Below are 20,858 nucleotides of genomic sequence, written 5' to 3' on the forward strand. Positions count from 1 at the left end.
TGCAACTTTCAGTGTTGCAAAGCTGCATACCGTGAGGGGGGCAGGAGTCTGCCGAACTTCAGGATCAGGCTTCGGTGGCTGCATTGGAAATCCAGACCGAGCAGCAGGGGGCACAGAGGTGGGGGAGGATATAGAGCTTGAAACGAGCATGTTCGGCGCCCTGGATCGCGAGATCTGCAATACAATACCGCTTGATTTGGACCGAGTGGGACCCGGAGGCGAGGGCTAAAGTTTGATAAGCGGGATAGGTGCGCAAGGAGCAGTGCCTTACCATTTCTGGGTGGATAAAGCTCTCCGTGCTCCTGGAGTCGAAGAGGCAGGGAGTGTCGCGCCCGTTGAACTGGACCTGCATCATGGAATTCTGCAGGTGCTTTGGCCGCGATTGTTCGAGGGTGATCGCTCCCAGTTGCGGGTAGTCCGAGTCCTCAGCCAAGTCCGATTCACAAAATGGCCACCGTCGGTCGCACGTGTCGGGTCTAGAAGACGGCCGCTGCAAAGATGGCCGCCCCCATGACTCGCACGAGGCCAATGACGTGTCAGAAAGGGGCGTGTCCGGCCAGTGCGCAGCCGCGTTGCGGGGCCTGCGGGCCTGTGAGCTTGATTTTCGGACCTGGTGAGCTTTTTGTTTCTGGTCCTTGGGCCTGGCTAGGCAGATCCCCGCGAAATGCCCCTTGTTTCCGCAATCGCTGCAGATGGCAGAGCAGTCTGGGCAGCGTTGACGTGGATGCTGGCCCTGCCCACAGAAATAGCACAGTGTGCCCCCGGTCTGGGCGGGTCGCCGCGTGGTGCAGGCCCGTAGCGTAGCTGAGACTGGGGAAGTCCGAGGGGGGCTCGCAGGGTCTGCAGGGTACGTGCCTAGGTTGTGGCTTGCCACTTCCAGTGAGGTGGCGAGCGTTAACATGTCCTGAAGGTCTTTAACCCATTTCCGAAGAGTCGCTGCCTGATATAGGTCGAATGGATGCCGGACACGAATGCGTCTCGGATGTGCAGGTTCATGTGGACTTCCCCCGTCACATCCTGGTGGTTGCAGTACCTGGCGAGCGCGGTGAGCTTTTCCATGTACTCGTCTAGCGTTTCCCCTGAGCGCTGCCGGCAGGTAGAGAGCAGGTGCCGTGCATGTACCTCATTTATGGGTTTGACGAAACCTTTCGCAGGATCTCGACCGCCTCCCTGGAGGGCAGCACGGTAGCATTCTGGTTAGCACAATTGCTTCACAGCTTCAGGATCCCAGGTTCGATTCCAGCTTGGGTCACTGTCTGTGTGGAGTCTGCATATCCGCCCCGTGTGTGCGTGGGTTTCCTCCGGGTGCTCCAGTTTCCTCCCACAGTCCAAAGATGTGCAGTTTAGGTGGATTGGCCATGATAAATTGCCCTTAGTGTTCAAAATTGCCCTTCGTGTTGGGTGGGGTAACTGGGTTATGGGGATAGAGTGGAGGTGTGGACCTTGGGTAGGGTGTTCTTTCCAAGAGCCGATGCAGACTCGATGGGCCGAATGGCCTCCTTCTGCACTGTAAATTCTATGAAATCATAAGTGGTCGCCTTCTCGATCGTGGCGGAGATTCTTTGGCTCACCCGGGCGTGGAGTAGGCGCAGCTTGTGAGGCCCAAGGACGGGAGTTTCCGAGGATTCCAGGTAGGCCTCGAAGCAGCGGAGTCAGTACTTAAAAATTTATTTGGCCTCTGGTGTCAGTACTTCCAGGTTGAGCTTTTCAGGCTTGAGACCGGCGTCCATCCTAACGTAGTTCTGCTTGTTAAATTGTAGTACCCTCAATAACAACATGAGAGTGTGGAATGGTAAATGAAGGCTTTAATAAGCAGAGAACTAGCCAGTTACCGAGACGTGTGCTTACTGAGTGCCACCTACGGGGCGCCACCTTATATACGGCTCCCTGGAGGGCAGAGCCGGAGGCGGAGTCCCCCAGGGTTCCAAACCCGGTCTTAAAGGGACATCACCTATATGGTGTTAACAGTACAGTAACCATTCATCACATTGGGGAAGTCTGTTGGCAGGCAAAGGGCCGGCTGGTGAGTGGGAGGCTTTCAAAAGTGTGTTAACCTGGGTTTAGGGTAAGCACATTCCTTTAGAGTGAAGGACAAGGCTGGTAGACGTAGGGAACCCGAGATGACTTGGGATATTGAGGCCTTGGTCAAAAAGAAGGAGGCATATGAAATGCATAGTCAGCTGGGATCAAGTGGATCCCTTGAAGAGGGTAGAGGCTGTCGGAGTAGATTTAAGAGAGAAATTAGGAGAACAAAAAGGGGACATGAGATTGCTTTGGCAGATCAGGCAAAGGAAAATCCAAAGAGCTTCTACAAATACATAAAGGGCAAAAGAGTAACTAGATAGAGAGTAGGGCTTCTTAAGGATCGAATAGGTCATCTATATGCGAATCCAAAAGAGATGGGTGAGATCCTAAATGAATATTTTTAATCGGTACTTACTGCTGGAAAAGGCATGGATATTAAGAAACTTGGGGAAATAAAGAGTGATGTCTTGAGGAGTGTACATATTACAGAGAAAGAGGCGCTGGAAGTCTTAACGTGCATCAAGGTAGATAAATCCCCATGGCCCGGTGAAATGTATCCCAGGACGTTGTGGGAGGCTAGCGAGGAAATTGCAGGTCCCCTCACAGAGAGATTTGAATCATCGACAGCCACAGGTGAGGTGCCTAAAGATTGGAGGGTAGCAAATGATGTGCCTTTGTTTAAGAAGGGCCGCAGGGAAAAGCCTGGGAACTACAGACCGGTGAGCCTAATGTCTGTCGTGGGTAAATTGTTCAAAGGTATTCTGAGAGACAGGATCTACAGGCATTTAGAGTGGGAAGGACTGATTAGGGCTTTGTGAGTGGAAAATCATGGGCTGATTCTCCGCTGGCGGGATTCTCTGTTGCGCCAGCAGCGAACACAAGCTCAGGGTTTCTCGAGGTCGTGGGGCTGCCCACAATGGGAAACCCCATTGGCCAGCTGGCGAGACAGAGAATCCTGCTGCCGGCAAGGGCGCATCGCACCAGAAAACTGGTGCGGTGGGACGGAGAATCTCTCCCCATATCTCACAAATTTGACTTCAGTTTTTTGAAGGGATAACCAAGAAGGTAGAAGAGGGCAGTGCAGTCGACGATGTCTACATGGACTTTAGCAAGGCCTTTGACAAGGTACCACATGGTGGGTTGTGGCATAAGGTTAAATCTAACAGGATCCAAGGTGAGGTAGTCAATTAGATACAAAAGTGACTTGATGATAGAAGACAAAGAGTGGTTATTGAGGGTTGTTTTTCAAACTGGAGGCCTGTGACTAGCGGTGTGCCTCAGGGATCAGTGCTGGGTCCACTGTTATTTCTTATTTATATTAATGATTTGGATGAGAAATTAGGAGGCATGGCGAGTAAGTTTGCAGATGACACCAAGATTAGTGGCATAGTGGATAGTGAAGAATGTTATCTAGGATTGCAACAAGATTTTGTTCAATTGGGCCAGTGGGCCGATGAATGGCTGATGGAGTTTAATTTAGGTAAACATCAGGTGATGCGTTTTGCTAAATCGAATTGGTGCAGGACCTACTCAGTTAATGGTAGGATGTTGGGGAGAGTTACAGAACAAAGGGATCTAGGAGTACAGGTTCATAGCTCTTTGAAAGTGGAGTCACAGATGGACTGGGTGGTGAAGAAGGCATTTGGCATGCTTGGTTTCATTGGTCAGAACATCGAATGTAGGAGTTGGGACGTCTTGTTGAAGTTGTACAAGACATTAGTAAAGCCACACGTCTATAATCTTTATCATCTTTATTATTGTCACAAGTAGGCTTACATTAACTCTGCAATTAAGTTACTGTGAAAATCCCTGAGTCACCACACTTCAGCGCCTGTTCGGGTACACTGACGGAGAATTCAGAATTCCCAATTCACCTAACAGCATGTCTTTCGGGACTTGTGGGAGAAAAACGGAGCGCCTGGAGGAAACCCATGCAGACACGGGAGACACTTGGAATACTGTGTACAGTTCTGGTCATCCTATTATAGAAAGGATGTTATTAAAGTGGAAAAGAGTGCAGAAAAGATTTCCTCGGATGCTACCAGGACTTGATGGTTTGAGTTATAAGAAGAAGCTGGATAGGCTGGGACTTTTTTCCCTGGAGCGTAGGAGGTTGAGGGGTGATCTTATAGAGGCCCATAAAATAATGAGGAGCGTAGATAAAGTAGATAGTCAACATCTTTTCCCAAAAGTAGGGAAATCTAAAACTAGAGGGCATAGCTTTCAAGTAAGAGGGGAGAGATACAAAAGGGTCCAGAGGGGCAATCTTTTCACACAGGGGGTGTTGAGTGTCTGGAACAAGCTGCCAGATGCAGTAGTAGATGCGGGTACACTTTTCTCATTTAAAAAACATCTAAATTAAATGGGACAGTTAAATGGGTAAGATTGGTACAGAGGGATATATTCCAAATGCGGGCAATTGGGACTAGCTTAGTGGTAAAAACTGGGTGGCATGGACAGGTTGGGCCGAAGGGCCTGTTTCCGTGCTGTAAACATCTATGACTCCATGAAAGCGTCTCCACGAAACCACAAAATACTGGAATTTCAGTACCAACTTTTCGCCTGCTGAAGTCAACACTCCTGGAATCTCGAATTGCAACAGCAGTAGCGTTCAATTGTCTACGCCTCACGAGTCAAGAACTGTTTCGTATACCTTTTTATTACTTACTTAATTAGGACTCAGGTCTCATTTCTCATCTGTATGAATATATATATGCATGTAAATTTATTTTTTACACCCTTTGTAGTTAATAAGATCACTCTATCTTTAACTCGAGGAAGCCTGGTTAAATTGGTCCCTTTTAAAACATAAATATTGGGACTGAGAAAATGGATCTATGAGGAAAGGATCGTTTTTAGATTTCTTGATCTGACCAGCAGAGGGGTTGAATAAAAAAAGGGAGCCAGGTCATCCCTCCACACCTAGGACATAACAATTTGAGGGTATCCCAGTAGGACGGTAACAAATTGTGGGATCTCGCCCGGGTTAACACATTTGGGGAACCTCACCTGGGGATCGGTCATAACATCATTACTAATACTACCATCTGTCTCAGCAATATTTTTATTATCATCTTTATCATGTGTGATCTGCCTGAAGGAAGGTCCCTGGCTCATAGTCCTCTCCAAGTCTCTCTGTCCTGTGCCAATCTTTTTATTTTCCAAAAGCTTCCTTCAATTTACAAGCCATCCAGTATTGATATTCTCTACTTTCCTCCTCTTTTTCCTTGAAATTTTCCCTCCATATTTTACTAGTCTATTTCATCTTTAAGATGTGTCCTGTTCAGTCTTTCTGACATTTCCTAATTACACTCAGCAAATTTATTTGTTCATTCACCCTTCTCAACATGTTAAAGGTTAAGTTCTCCAACTTAGCATCTGCATTATGCCTACCCAACATTCCTCACAGCAATGACTTGCAAACACTCCCAAAAGTTCCTCTCCTCAGTTATTGGTTGGGGGGGGAGGGAATGATTTTTGAGGCTTCAGGGTATGACTTTTGTACATTAGAACTCCTGTTGCAAAGCTTGTTAAATTGCGGGTGCACTTTGGGAGTTAGCATGCAACTTCTCAACACATACTGTTATGGGCCAGGGTTTAGAGAACCCCAAAGTGTATCATGGAGTTCACCTGACCCACAACTTTGAATAGATTGTGGTATGGGGAGCACACGGCCCACTCTACAGGTGTGGTACAGCAGAAATGGAAAAGTATTTTTTAAAGCAAAACAATGTTTATTCTATGAACTCAAGTTAACCTTTTTAAAACAAACAGTGAATATCTTAGCAACCATTAATTCAAAGATAACCCCCAAAGAATACAACATGAAGTAATCCTTTAAGTTGTCCTTTTAACATCCAAAAGACTTAACAAACCTTTAAACAGAAGCACATCAGGGTTTACATTCACTACTGAAAACATTTACATTTCTGAATTCACCAAATGATCAAGAGATAGTCCTTCATGGCAGAGAGCTCAACAATACAGCTGCTTTAGCTGACTTCAGCTGCAACACACTGAAAAACCGAGACACACCCAAGCTTTTCTCAAAGTGAAACTAAAAAGCAGAACCAGAGCTCAGCTCCATCCACACTCTGACATCACTGCAGTAACATGAGAAGCTAAACATTTCTTAAAGCGACATTCTCATGACAATACTGACATAAATTTTATATCAATGCTCTGGACTCAGGCAAGTTATACAAATGTGAATGTACAGAGGAACAGAGAGTGTGGTTATCTGCAAGGAAGGCTGTAACCAACTTCGGGAGATTGCAGACAGGTTAGTGGATTGTAGTTAGTAGATTGGGCTGCAATATGCCAGCTGAATTTGATACATTTGGAAGAAAGAATAAGATAAGGATATTTATGTAAATGGTAAGACTTTAAAGGAAGGAATTGAACATAACTCAAGGCCTCTGAAGCTTTAGGGTTCAGGTACACAATTCATGATAAGTTGATAAAGCTAATTATAATTAACATATGCAGGGAGAGTGTTGCAGATCAGGAATTTGGGGGATCATAGGAGTTGGGGAGAAATGTAAAGAGAAAATTTTGTTTGATCTGGAGGAAACACCCCTGCTCCTCCTGGCTTACTCGGAGTGCTGTAAATGTAAAATCTCATGATTCACTCCTTCTCATCTCCTTTTACCTTTGGAGATTCTGGAGCCATCAGAAACCTGGCTTCCACAGATTAAATTTTTTTTAAAATAAGTTTAAAATGGCAGCACACAGGCTCCTTTTTACGGACCAACCACTTTCTACGAAAAGAAGTTAAAATCGGAAGGAGCCAAGGAGAAAGGAAGTTTAAAGGAGGTTTGAGATTTTAAAGCTTTAACCTCCCATCCACCCCAACCTGCCTGTATTTGGGCACCCCCTTTCTCCACTGACTGTGTGTTTAAAAATAGGTAAGTAGGGATAGTTTTAAGTCTTGTTTGAACAGTATTCAAAACGCAACACATTTCAGTGTAGAAAACTGGTGAAAAACAGCTGGTTCCAGTCAGAACATGCCTACCAATCCTACAAAATCTTCCAATGATTCCTGTGATATGGAAAATAGATTGGGCTCAATGAGGTGAAAAATTATCAGCAACCTCTGAAGCGATACAAAGCTAGTGGGGCCTTGCTGCAGATAAACACTTTGTAATTGTGGCAGAACACATTTCAAGATCTTTAATGGGTTTACTTATAAATTGGTCCTTTAGGAAAAAGCACTCTTTCCCAGGTTGTATTGGAGCTCCAACACGGTACATCATTTCAACTCTGCCGCTGTTGGAGGGGCACGAAATAACATCCAAGAGCTTTCTTGATGGATCAAGAGTCACTCCAGGTTATTGTGTACCTACCTGCTTTGTAAAACATGTTATGTAATAGGTTAATCAAATGGGTATTCAAATTTGTGAAGGAGATGATGATGTATCAGTGGCATCAGCAGTCATGCACTAGACTGTCTCTTGAGATAGAGGATGGAACACATCGTTGTCAGGAGATACATACCTACTCTGTAACAGTTTTATAAAGGTGATAAATGAGTTCAAAGCAAGTGCCAGGGTAAGACTACATTCTGTCAAGGTAAGTTAGGGCATGTTTACCAGAAACCAGGAATCATGCCAAGAGTACATTGAACGTGCCTGATCCTTAGGAGGGGGTTGGCTGATTGTCTCACTGGTGAGGTTGTTGCTCTGAGAGGAGCTCTCTGCCAGGGAGGGCTGCAGCGGTCACTGGTGGATGTATTCTTTATGTCAGGTTAGCTCTGTTAATCCCCTGCTTCCTCTGCTCTGTACCTAAGAAGTGCAATGAGGAGTCCCAACACCTGGTGGTCCAAGAATTGAGCATGGCCATACCAATCCCCTTGATTAGTCTGCTGATACATGAAGGTTTCCAGATGGGCGGGCTGCATGGATCTCCACATGATCCGGAGACTTCAGAGCATTTCCAGAATACTGGCCTCACTCAACCATTTAAATAGTCAGGAGCCTGTAAGCCACACATATGCAGTGAGTTGCTAGTCTTTTACAGCAGCAAAGAGAGATTCAGCCATTGCACCCTGATCCAAGGGTTACACCCCAAATTCACACTCTTGCCACCAAGTTGACCCCCCCACACCTTGTCCCAGAGCTCCAGGCATATACCGAAGACAATGAAAAGCGTACTTACCTCCTTGCTCCCCCTCAAAAAAAATCCAACATCACAGCAGATAGAGGATTGCTCACCATACTCACTTTTAGATACCTTCATGATAGAAGCTATCGCTAGGATTGATTCACTAGATCGGAAGGAAAGACCAGTAAAAGCACTCTCAAAGATAATTAAGGAGTGGACTGTCCCATTAAAATATATGGAGAATTGATTTACAAAGAAGGGGAGATGTGGTATTATCATATCTATAGCATTGCAAGGATTAATGTAGTGTTGAGAGTAACCACCAGAAAGAGCTACAGATATAACTATATAAGACAATGATGCTAGACCTTAGGGGAGGAGTGTATGCAGGAGATAGCTAGTGAAGGTCATAAGAGCAGATAGTGTAAGCAAGGTTAGATTATAGTTTATACCAGTAATGAGATTAGCAGTAATGAGATGAGTGTAGTTAGATGTGATTGATCAATTATGTATTCTTAAGGACTAAGTGTCGAATCCCAGTTTAGTAGTGGAAATAAAATCATAGTTTGTTTAAGTTAAAGCTATTTTGTGGTCTTTGTGAACACTACACCAACCATCCTGAAATAAGCAACACAAAGAACACCACAACATCCTATCGAATCTCCTCTGCACGCCTTCTAGTGCAAATACATCCTTCCTATAGTATGGCAACCAATACTGCACACCGTACTCTAGCTCTGGGCGAACATGTGGTTTCTACAGTTGCAGCATGACCTCCCTGCTCTTGTATTCTAAGCCTTGGCTAATAAAGGCAAGTATCCCATATGTCTTCTTAACCACCTTATCTACCTGTCTTGCTGCCTTCAGGGGTCTTGGCACCCCAAGGTCCCACTGGCCCTGTGTACTTCCTCAGCTCATCCTTTGTCTCGTTAATCCTCCCAGATTTTTTTCAGAATTTACTTCTGTTTACCTCTGTTCTGCCCATCTGACTGGCCCATCTATATTATCCTGTAATCTAAGGCTTTCTTCCTCACTATTTACCACACCACCAATTTTCATGTCATCTACAAACTTACTGATCATACCTCCCACATTCACGCCTAGATTATTAATGTACATCAAAAACAGCAAAGAATCCAGCACCTATCCCTGCGATGCACCACTGGACACAGGCTTCCAGTCATAAAACAACCTTCGACTATCACCCTCTGCCTGCATGTTGCCTACATTACACCAAATGGGTACAGGTTAGTTGCGCACTGCAATCACTGTACCCGTTTTGGGGGGCCCCATGAACCTTTAGCTCTAGGGTTCCTGTTGTGACCAGATTTATAATACTCATGTTCCGAATCAAACAGCCAATGCCATCTCTGTTATTCATCAGCTGCATGCCCGTCAGATGGCCAGATATTACATCAATAATGTCATTAATTGTATTCTGCACCACTTCAAAGCAAGATATACTCTGGATGCAGACAATGTATAAGTGTCTCTGTGAGTTTCCTCTGGGTGCTCCAGTTTCCTCCCAAAGGCCAAAGATATGCAGGTTAGTTGGATTGGCCATGCTAAATTGCCCCTTTGTGTCCAGAAGGTTAGGTGTGGTTATGGGTGTAGGATGGGAGTGGGCCGAGGTATGGTGCTCTTTCAGAGGGTCGGTGCAGACTGAGGGCTGAATGGCCTCCTCCTGGACTGTAGAGATTCTATGACTCTAAGGAGAGAAATGCAGGGACGAGTGCACCCATTTTAACCAATGTAGAAATATTTGCATGTTTGCCATCTATCCTAGTAGACCAATTAGCGCCTGAAAAATGGGCACTCTGTGCTGATCACCTGGAGCAAAATGTGCTTCATAAAAATAAACTAAACACTTTTCTCTATTTCATTATTTGGTTTTGAGTGAATTTTCTTCTTCAGTGAAAAGCAAATCTGAAAGCCTGCGACGTGAAGTTTGGGCTTTTTCTTATTGGTGCAAATTCCAGGTCATTACTAGACACTGTCTTGGTTCAGTGTACACCAATCTTTCCTCTAAGCAAATTGAAATCAGTGATCACCAGGAGTCTGGTATTACTGTTAAGTCATACAATAGCTTGGTCTAGGAGGGGTCGGTGACAGTCGTATGTTTCATGGTGTGTCCTGGATTTTGTGGTTCTAAATTCTCAGATAATGTCACTTGCAAATTAATCCTGGAAGTTAAAGTCACCCAAGCCTCATGGTGTAGGTCACCAGGATAATTTTCCACTCATCTCGGTCACCTGACCGTCCAATTGTTTTCCCCCAATGCCTGCTGGAGTTAAAATCAGGACCTGGGGCGGGATTCTCCGCAAATGGCGCAATGTCCGCCACCCCGCACCAAAAACGGCGCGGATCAATCCGGCCTCGGGCCGCCCCAAAGGTGCGGAATTCACCGCACCTTTAGAGGCCAAGCCCTCACCTTGAGGGGCTAGGCCCGCGCCGGAGCGTTTTCCGCTCCACCAGCTGGCGGGAAAGGCATGCGCAGGGGAGGGGGTCTCTTCCGCCTCCGCCATACTGAAGACCATGGCGAAGGCGGAAGAAAAAGAGTGCCCCCATGGCACGGTGGGCCCCAATCGCGGGCCAGGCCACCATGGGGGCACCCCCCAGGGCCAGATCGCCCCGCGCCTCCCCCAGGACCCCGGAGCCTGCCCGCGCCGCCTTGTCCCGCCGTTGAAAAGGAGGTCTAATCCACGCCGGCTGGCGAGGGTTGACAGCGGCGGGACTTCGGCCCATCACGGGTCGGAGAATCGCCAGGGGTGGGCCCGCCGACCGGCGCGATTCCCGCCCCCGCCGAATCTCTGGTGGCGGAGAATTCGGGACATGGCGGGGGCGGGATTCACGCCAGCCCCCGGCGATTCTCCGACGCGGTGGGGGGTCGGAGAATCGCACCCCAGTTCTTTGAATATTTGGTATTGTGAAATATTTAGCTGCAAATGGTGATTTGATAATGGAACATAGTTTTTTTTTCTCCTCAAGAATATATGGCAGATGAAAGTGAATATGATTCATAATTGTAAGGACATGTTATATTCTCAATTTATACGTTGAATGGAGTGAATGATTTGACTGTTATACGCAACCAGCCTGATACTTCAGTGAGATTTTAAGCACAAAATGGCAATGGCTCTTTCCAGTCATAAAATATAATAATCAAAAGTCTGTGGGCCAGGAGCTACTTTGTTCACATCATATAACGGGTTTATGAGTTTAATTTCACACTTCAATTAAAAAAAAATGCAAAGCCCAAATTATCTTGTTTTAGAATTATTGGCCTGAATTTTGCAGTCATAAACTCGAGGCAGTTAGAAAAGTTATCACAAGGCCGATGCCATCTATGTAACATCACACAGAGCAGTGAGCTGCAGAGAAATGACAAAAATAACAAACTTGTCTACTGACTGAGTGTTTTGGGAGAACCTACATCCACCCAAGTTACTTCAACTATTAACGTCCAAACAATTGATTATTTCCAATGCACTAAGGCATTTCAATACTTACAAACCACATGAATCACATTGTCAAACCTTGAGCTTGATTGTTGTCTCTCTTTGAGGATGTAACAAGGATAAAGTGGAACCAGTAGAAATAGTGGGCGGGGATTTCCAGTCCGCCAGCCCCATTTTCCATCACAGTGAGCCCTAGCAGGCAGCAGGATTCTCCGTTCCCGCAGCTGGCCAATGGGATTTCCATTGTTGCCACCCCATGCCGTCGGGAAACCCACGGACATGGGTGCACTCCCAATGGACCAGAAGATTCCACCGACAGAGAATTCCGCAGAATGTATTTGGATTTCTAAAAGGCATTTGAAAAGGTGCCAGATAAAAGGTTACTGACAAAACCTGCAGCTGGAATATTGTGTACAATTTTGGAAGCAGTTCAGGGAAAATTTATCGGACTGATTCCTGGGATGAAGGCGCTGTCATAAGAACATAAGAACTAGGAGCAGGAGTAGGCCATCTGGCCCCTCGAGCCTGCTCCACCATTCAATGAGATCATGGCTGATCTTTTGTGGACTCAGCTCCACTTTCCGGCCTGAACACCATAACCCTTAATCCCTTTATTCTTCAAAAAACTATCTATCTTTATCTTAAAAACATTTAATGAAGGAGCCTCTACTGCTTCACTGGGCAAGGAATTCCATAGATTCACAACCCTTTGGGTGAAGTAGTTCCTCCTAAACTCAGTCCTAAATCTACTTCCCCTTATTTTGAGGCTATGCCCCCTAGTTCTGCTTTCACCCGCCAGTGGAAACAACCTGCCCGCATCTATCCTATCTATTCCCTTCATAATCTTATATGTTTCTATAAGATCCCCCCTCATCCTTCTAAATTCCAACGAGTACAGTCCCAGTCTACTCAACCTCTCCTCGTAATCCAACCCCTTCAGCTCTGGGATTAACCTAGTGAATCTCCTCTGCACACCCTCCAGTGCCAGTACGTCCTTTCTCAAGTAAGGAGACCAAAACTGAACACAATACTCCAGGTGTGGCCTCACTAACACCTTATACAATTGCAGCAGAACCTCCCTAGTCTTAAACTCCATCCCTCTGGCAATGAAGGACAAAATTCCATTTGCCTTCTTAATCACCTGTTGCATGTTGATTGATTTAAACCAATCAACATGTAGATTAAAATCCCCCATGATAACTGCTGTACCATTTCTACATGCATCTGTTATTTCTTTGTTTATTGCCTGCCCCACCATAATGTTACTATTTGGTGGCCTATAGATTACTCCTATCAGTGACTTTTTCGCCTTACTATTCCTGATTTCCACCCAAATGGATTCAACCTTATCCTCCATAGCACCGATGTCATCCCTTACTGTTGCCCGGATGTCATCCTTTAATAACAGAGCTACACCATCTCCCTTACCATCCACTCTGTCCTTCCGAAAAGTTTGATACCCTCGGATATTTAACTCCCAGTCGTGACCATCCTTTAACCATGTTTCAGTAATGGCCACTAAATCATAGTCATTCACGACGATTTGCGCTATCAACTCATTTACCTTATTCCGAATACTACGAGCATTCAGGTAAAGTACACTTATGTTGGCTTTTTTACCTCTGTTCTGAATCTTAACACCTCGATCAGTAACCTCTCCTAAGTTATATTTCCTCTTAACCTTTCTCCTAATTTTCCTTGTCGTTGAACCCATATCTTCATGTAACAACCTGCCGCGTCGCTTACCATTAATTCCCGTTTTATTTCTTTTAGTATTCCTGGTCCTATTCACTGAGCGCCCCTCAGTCACTATGCCTTGTACTGTCGCCCTTTTTCATTTTTGACTATGGCTTCTCTGCCTTACACTTTCCCCCTTGCTGCCTGTTTTACTACCTTCCAACTTCCTGCATCGGTTCCCATCCCCCTGCCACATTAGTTTAAACTCTCCCCAACAGCTCTAGCAAACACCCCCTCCAGGACATCGGTTCCAGTCCTGCCCAAGTGCAGACCGTCCAGTTTGTACTGGTCCCACCTCCCCCAGAACCGGTTCCAATGTCCCAGGAATTTGAGTCCCTCCCTCTTGCACCATCTCTTGAGCCACGCATTCATCCTCTCTATCCTGACATTCCTACTCTGAGTAGCTCGTGGCACTGGTAGCAATCCTGAGATTACTACCTTTGAGGTCCTACTTTTTAGTTTAACTCCTAGCTCCCTAAATTCAGCTTGTAGGACCTCGTCCCATTTTTTACCTATATCGTTGGTGCCTATGTGCACCACGACAGCTGGCTGTTCACCCTCCCCCCCCCAGAATGTCCTGCAGCCGCTCCGAGACATCCTTGACCCTTGCACCAGGGAGGCAACATACCATCCTGGAGTCTCGATTGCGTCCGCAGAACCGCCTGTCTATTCGCCTTACAATTGAGTCCCCTATCACTATAGCCCTGCCATTCTTCTTCCTGCCCAGCTGCACAGCAGAGCCAGCCAGGGTGCCATGAACCTGGCTGCTGCTGCCTTCCCCTCAGCAGTATCCAAAGCAGTATATCTGTTTTGCAGGGAGATGACCGCAGAGGACACCTGCACTGCCTTCCTACTCTTGCTCTGTCTTTTGGTCACCCATTTTCTATCTCCCTCAGTACCTTTCACCTGCGGTGACCAACTCGCTAAACGTGCTAGCCACGACGTCCTCAGCATCGCGGATGCTCCAAAGTGAGTCCATCCGCAGCTCCAGAGCCTTCAAGTGGTCTAACAGGAGCTGCAACTGGACACACTTCTTGCACGTGAAGGAGCCAGGGACAGTGGACGTGTCCCTGAGCTCCCACATCGCACACGAGGAGCATGACACCGGTCTGAGATCTCCTGCCATGTCTTAAACCTTCATTTAACTTCAACAACTACAATTTCAACAAAAAAAAACAACAAAGAAAAAATAAATAAATATACCAATGAAAAGAAACAGAAAAATAGAAACACTACTTACCAGTCACTTACCAGGGATAAAAAGCACTTCCTCCCCACCCAGCTTCGAATTCCCACCTTGATTCAAATTCCCAAACTCACTCTTAGCTGTGTCTCACACCTGGCTCTGTCTTCTCTGGCTCACTGAGGAGAAGTTGGCCTGGTTGTGCCTATAGTTATTGGAGTGCAGAAACATAGACAATTCTGAGGTCTGGAAGGCAGTCTGACCCTAAAGCCATAACTGGAGGTAAGCTCGCAGAGTTTTGATTAAATATTTGTGATACCTGCCTTCTCCTGGTTGAGGGATAGGAAGGCGTACGATAGACCAGCCCTCTGGGAATAAGCAATCATGTCTCGGACCAGATGGATGTTATCATGGATGCTCCGGCCCAGGACCATGTAGGACTGCTCAGGGTGGATCATGTAGTCCAGCATGGGGCTCATCCCCCAGGCAAAGATTTTGTACCTCTGTGCTGAGGAGGGAGACTCGGCCGCAGTTCTTCAGGAGGCAGCAATCCCCTCTCTTAGGCAGTAGGGCAATAACTTCCCCAGTCGCGATACTCTCCTCCAGGACAATTACGTAGTCACCCCCAGGACATCTCAGAGAGTCCTGAAGACCTCCATGGTCAGCCAACCTCAGGGACTTCCCCCTGGAAAGGCTGTCGAGGACTCCGGTCAGCTCCCACAGTGTTTTAGGGGTGATGAGCGTACTGGCGCCTCCAGCCCAACCTGCAGTAGGTCCTCCCTCAAATTCTGCGAGTATCCTCGGCTGCCAAATCCAGACAGAACAGTAAAGTAATAGGCTCGCGTTTGATCTCCTACTCCCTCCGGACACATCATCGGCCAGCAGCATAACGAGCGTCCGACAGACCTCCTGCCTTTTTTCCAGCGAGTAGCAGAAGGTGGAGCCACGATGAAGGTCCTTGTGGAACTGGATCCCTGACTTCACATGCAAATCTTGGTATGTGGCAAGTTGCAAGCCCCTCAGTGAGCCCGGACGGGATTCTCCAACCCCCCGCCGGGTCGTAGAATCGCCGGGGAGGGGTGGCGTGAATACCGCCCCCGCCGGCCGCTGAATTCTCCTGCACCGAAAATTCGGCGGGGGCGGGTTTCACGCCACGCCGGTTGCCGGCCCCCCCCCCAGCGATTCTCCGGCTCGCGATAGGCTGACGTCCCGCTGCTGTAATGTCGGTCCCGCTGGTGTGAATCAAACCACCTACCTTACCGGCGGGACTGGCGGCGTGGAGGGGCTCCGGGGTCCTGGGGGGGGGGGGGGGGGTGCGGAGCGATCTGGCCCCGGGGGGTGCCCCCACGGTGGCCTGACCCACGATCGGGGCCCACCGATCCGCGGGTGGGCCTGTGCCCTGGGGGCACTCTCTTCTTTCCGCCTCGGCCATGGCCTCGGCGTGGAAGTGACTCCCCACCCCCTGCGCATGCGCGGGGATGATGTCAGCAGCTGTGACGCTCCCGCGCTTGCGCGGACTTCCGCCGGCCGGCGAAGTCCCTTTGGCTCCAGATGGCATGGCGCCAAAGGCCTTCCCCGCCAACCAGCGGTGCGCCTATCACTCCGGCGCGGGCCTAGCCCCTCAAGGTGAGGGCTTGACCCCTAAAGGTGCGTAGAAATCCGCACCTTTGGGGCGGCCCGACGCCAGAGTCGTTCCCGCCACTCCATCCCGCTGGGAACACCCGCCCCGCCGGGTAGGGGAGAATCCCGGCCCTTTTCTCTTTGTAGACTAACTGCAGAGCCAGGTCCTCATCAGGCTGTCAAATACATTACTCTGGAGGGCTAGTGCCTCATCCGGCCGACAAAGACGTGACTCCAAGTTGAGCACGTCCTTCTCCAGCTGCTTCATCCTGGATTTCTGCCTCTTTATGACCCCTTCAAGTACTCCTGACAGAAAATGCAGACGTCAGCAGCTCATGCCCCACCATAACCTCAAGGAGGTAAAGCTTCCCTGCTTCCTTCTCCAGACTGCCCAGAAACGACGGAACAAATCTAAGGACTGCCTCTTCTCCAACAGCAGGTTACTAAAGTGCCAATACGCAAATCCCATCTGAGGGCAAAATGGAATGAACTCCACCAACACCAGATGGTGGTCCTAGCGTGGCACCTACTGAGATGAGTGGGAACTTCTTCAAAGAAGCTCGTTTGCTGCAACCAAATCCTGGGTGGGGATGTGGGGAGGTGGTTGAGAGATCAAACGGTTCTTCGATGAGTACTGGGTCTTCTCTGTTGGGGCCGCCTGGTTCGTTGTCCAGGCCAGGATTGGGTTCGGGGAATGGCATAGCCTCGCCAGGCTTGGGGTCAGGGCTAGGATTGTTGGTTATGTTTGAGCTCACCCCAGCAAGTGGCCCACCTCCTTACGCAGCTGGTACAGCAGGCCGTTTGCAGACCAGAAGACCTTGTAATGTATCCTTTCATGTTAGACAGTAAAGGGAAGTCCAGAACCTCCTCCCAAGCTGGGTAAATAAAAATCTGGCAGCAAGAGGAGTAGATGTAGTGGAGGCTAGGCTCCAGAGAGGAGAAAAAAGAAGATAGAAATGCGCAGGGAAACATGGGGGAAATTGTGCAGAGTGGTTGGGTGTCATTGGGTGAGAGATGGTGGGTATATCGTGTTGTGGTCATTCGTCCAAGGTGGGGTAAGGGAGAGAGATGTCTTCACCAGGCAACTGGTACTGTGTGGCATACAGATGCTTTCCTTTCCTCCTCTCCTTCTTCAAGCAGCACCAGCTACCTGGACTGAAGCACAAAGGAAGAGAAAAAGGAGATCGAAACTAGTGGTGTACACACACACACACATCGCATCTTCTCTCAAGCTTTTGAATTATCTTCTTTTCTTCCTCTTCAAAACACACAGATTTTCAATGACCCCTGCTCAGAAAGACACCCACCTCTGTTTGTTTTAATAATTCTTTCTTCTCCCAATCTCCAGGCTGCTCTCCCCCCTCCGACTCATCAGGCCTTGCAAGCTCTAAGTCCCTGCAACTCCAGCAACAAAAGATGGCTCTTAATTATGTAGCAGCAGGATCAGGCTTTCTTGCAGTTTGAGTCCAAAGGAAGGCTTTAGATAAAGTAAATTAGTGACACTTCCAGCTCCTTTCACTAATCAAAGGATACAGGAACAGGCTTCCAACAGAGCTGTGTGGGTGTGCTCTGATCAAAAGCAAAAGTGAAATTAAAATTGGATTGCGTAACACTCAAGTGATGTTTGCGAAAATCCCTTAAAGGCATTTCCCTCGTTCTAAAGTTTAGCTGTTTGCAATGCATGTTCATGTTTAGTTACCACTACATAAATGTGTAGGACTGGTGACTCTATGGGTCTCTAAAGCATAGAGGTAATCTGCTCATACACCCTGTTCCTGTAATGGTAACCTTGGCCATTTCTTTAATTGCTCACAGTGATGAGTGGGATTGTTATTCGTGGATGTTATTCCTGGTTGCATTTGGGACCTTGTCCTCAATGCAATAGGACCGCACACTTGTTGAGGATCTGGAGTGGTGCTGGTTTGTACTTGGTTATGGGGGGGTACTGCACGGTGGCATTGTCACTATATGAGTAATACGGAGACCCAGGGCAATACGGAGACCCAGGGCAAGAATCCGCGGATTCAAACCCCACCAGATGGTGGAATTGGGATTCAATAAAAACTGGAATTACAAGCCTAATAATGCCCATGAACTATTGCCAATTGTCATAAAAACCCATCTGGTTCTCTACTCTCCTTTCGGGAAGGAAATCTGTCACCCTTACCTTGTCTGCCATACATGTGACTCTATAGAATCCCTGCAGCGCAGAAGGAGGCCATTCGGCCCATCAAGTCTGCACAGACCCCCTGAAAGAGCATCCTAGCTAGGCCCACTCCCACACTATCCCCATTACCCCATCTAGCCTGCACATCCCTGGATACTGAGGGACAATTTAGCATGGCCAATCCACCTAATCTGCACATTTTTGGACTGTGGGAGGAAACTGGAGCACCCGGAGAAAACCCACACAAACACGGGGAGAATGTTCAAACTCCACACAGATAGTCACTCAAGGCTGGAATTGAACCTGAGCCCCTGATGCTGTGAGGCAGCAGTGCTAACCACCATGGCACCGTGTTGCCCAGAACCACAGCAATGTGGCAATGTGGTTAGCTCTCAAATACCCTCTGAAACAGAGTGCAGTTAGGGAATGGAAATTAATGCTGGCCCAGCCAATGACATCCACTTCAGGTAAACAAATAATATAAAAAATTCACCTGTAATGACTTAATGGGACCTTGGTGCTGAACAAATCCTTGACTTGTTGCCACATATCTTCTGTGGGATCCAGGACACAAATTTGTCTCAACAGTAAACTTGGCAATTCTGTACCTATATCTGTATCGTGCACATTGGTCATCTTCTCTTGCAGTTTTAAAAGTTGCTCTCTAGTTTCTGAGAGAGTTGAATGGGTGAGAGTAGATAGAGTGGTACACACTGGCCTGCCAAATGTGTGCTATGCCAGTAATGGAATAATTGCATTTAAAATTGATGCTCTCAGATGTAAACTTGCAGTGTACAGACCTTGCTTGGGTTGTCTATGTTTGAGAATTAGGGATTTCACCATGTGAATCATTCATTCAGTTAGCCAATTAGAGCTAGGGTAATGAGGAGAAGAAGTAGCATGATCGATATTCCACTTCTCACACATATCCTGAAATGGCTTACCAATAAATTGCAGACCACTATCTGTAATAATCTCTCAGCACTTTAAATAAACTGGAAATAGCTCTTAAAAGTGTGCGAGGTAGCTTGACATGATGTACAATTGTCGAATAATGGGGCACTTGGTAAAGTTAAGACGATGACGATAACGTTTGTGCCATGGACTTGAAGAGGTCAGGTGCAATTGGGACCCAGGATGGGTAGCAAATTCATGTGGAATCAGTGGTTCTTTGTTTTGTCCTGGCATATGCTCCTGACATGCCTCAAACATCTTGACGATGAGATCAATGTCATTATTCGTACCCGGCCAATATACTGTCTATCTTGTGTGTCTTCTCATCCGATCTATTCCCATGTGTGAATGATGACGTTGCTGAAGTTTATCAGGTCACAAAGGTTCTGGTATGGTGACCTGCCTGCCTTTAAAAATGATTCCCAAGAGATAGCAAGCTCATCAGTAAGGCCAGAATATCATGTGTGTTTGTGAACATGCTGAATTGAATGAGGCCATCCATCGAAGATGACTTTCCTCAGATTCTGTAGTATAGAATCTTTCACTGATCCTTCCTGTTGCAGGCTGTTATTTGCCCTTCGCAAAATGTACCAGGTCAATTTGGAGAACATCTTCAAGATCAATGCCAATCATGTCAATTTGTAGATCCAAGGATATACCTTTAGTTTTGATTGGCTCAGGCAATATGCTAAGTGCATCTGATGTAATGATCAAGTTACCAAACTTGTACCAAATCTTACAGTTGTAACCTTAAATCTTTATCAAGAGACATTGCAAGCTTGTTGGTGCACTGGTCAATGGTTTTTGCCAAATCATCTCCAGTGGATTGCGAGTGGTCTCTACCATAAATCAAGTAGGTAGGTATGAAAATGCATGATTCCAAACACAAAAACAAATATTTCCCGCAGTGTTAGGGTGGTTGGATTGCGTTACTTACATGATACACTTCCCTTCTAATAATGTCATGTTGCTATCCTTTAAAGGAATTTAAAGAACTTCAGGAGTAGACTAAAATGAGAGTAAAATATCTACCTGCCTTGCTCTTCATTTTCAAACCAATGTAGGAATTGCTAAGCATGAATACATTTTTCCATAAGGATCTTTTCAGCGGGGTAGCATGGTAAAACAGTGATTAGCACAGTTGCTTCACAGTTCCAGGGTCTCAGGTTCGATACCCGGCTTGGGTCACTGTCTGTGCAGAGTCTGCACGTTCCTCCCCGTGTCTGCGTGGGTTTCCTCCGGGTGCTCTGGTTTCCTCCCATAGTCCAAAGATGTGCAGGTTAGGTGGATTGGCGATGCAAAATTGCCCTTAGTGTCCAAAAAAGGTTCTGTGGGGTTACGGTGATAGGGTGGAGATGTGGAGTTAAGGTGAAGATATGGGCTTAGCTCGGGTGCTCTTTCCAAGGGCCGGTGCAGACTCGATGGGCCGAATGGCCTCCTTCTGCACTGTAAATTCTATGATTCTATAATTCTATGATTTAAAACCTCTCTCATTCTAAAGATATAGGGCGGGATTTACCAGCCTTGTCACATCTGACTTGGTGATGCAACAAGCCTGTTTAATCTAGCAAGAGGCCCTTCCATTCCACTGAACCTCGTGAGATGTCGCGAT

This window comes from Scyliorhinus torazame, chromosome 3, assembly GCF_047496885.1.
Source record: "Scyliorhinus torazame isolate Kashiwa2021f chromosome 3, sScyTor2.1, whole genome shotgun sequence".
NCBI lineage: Eukaryota > Metazoa > Chordata > Chondrichthyes > Carcharhiniformes > Scyliorhinidae > Scyliorhinus > Scyliorhinus torazame.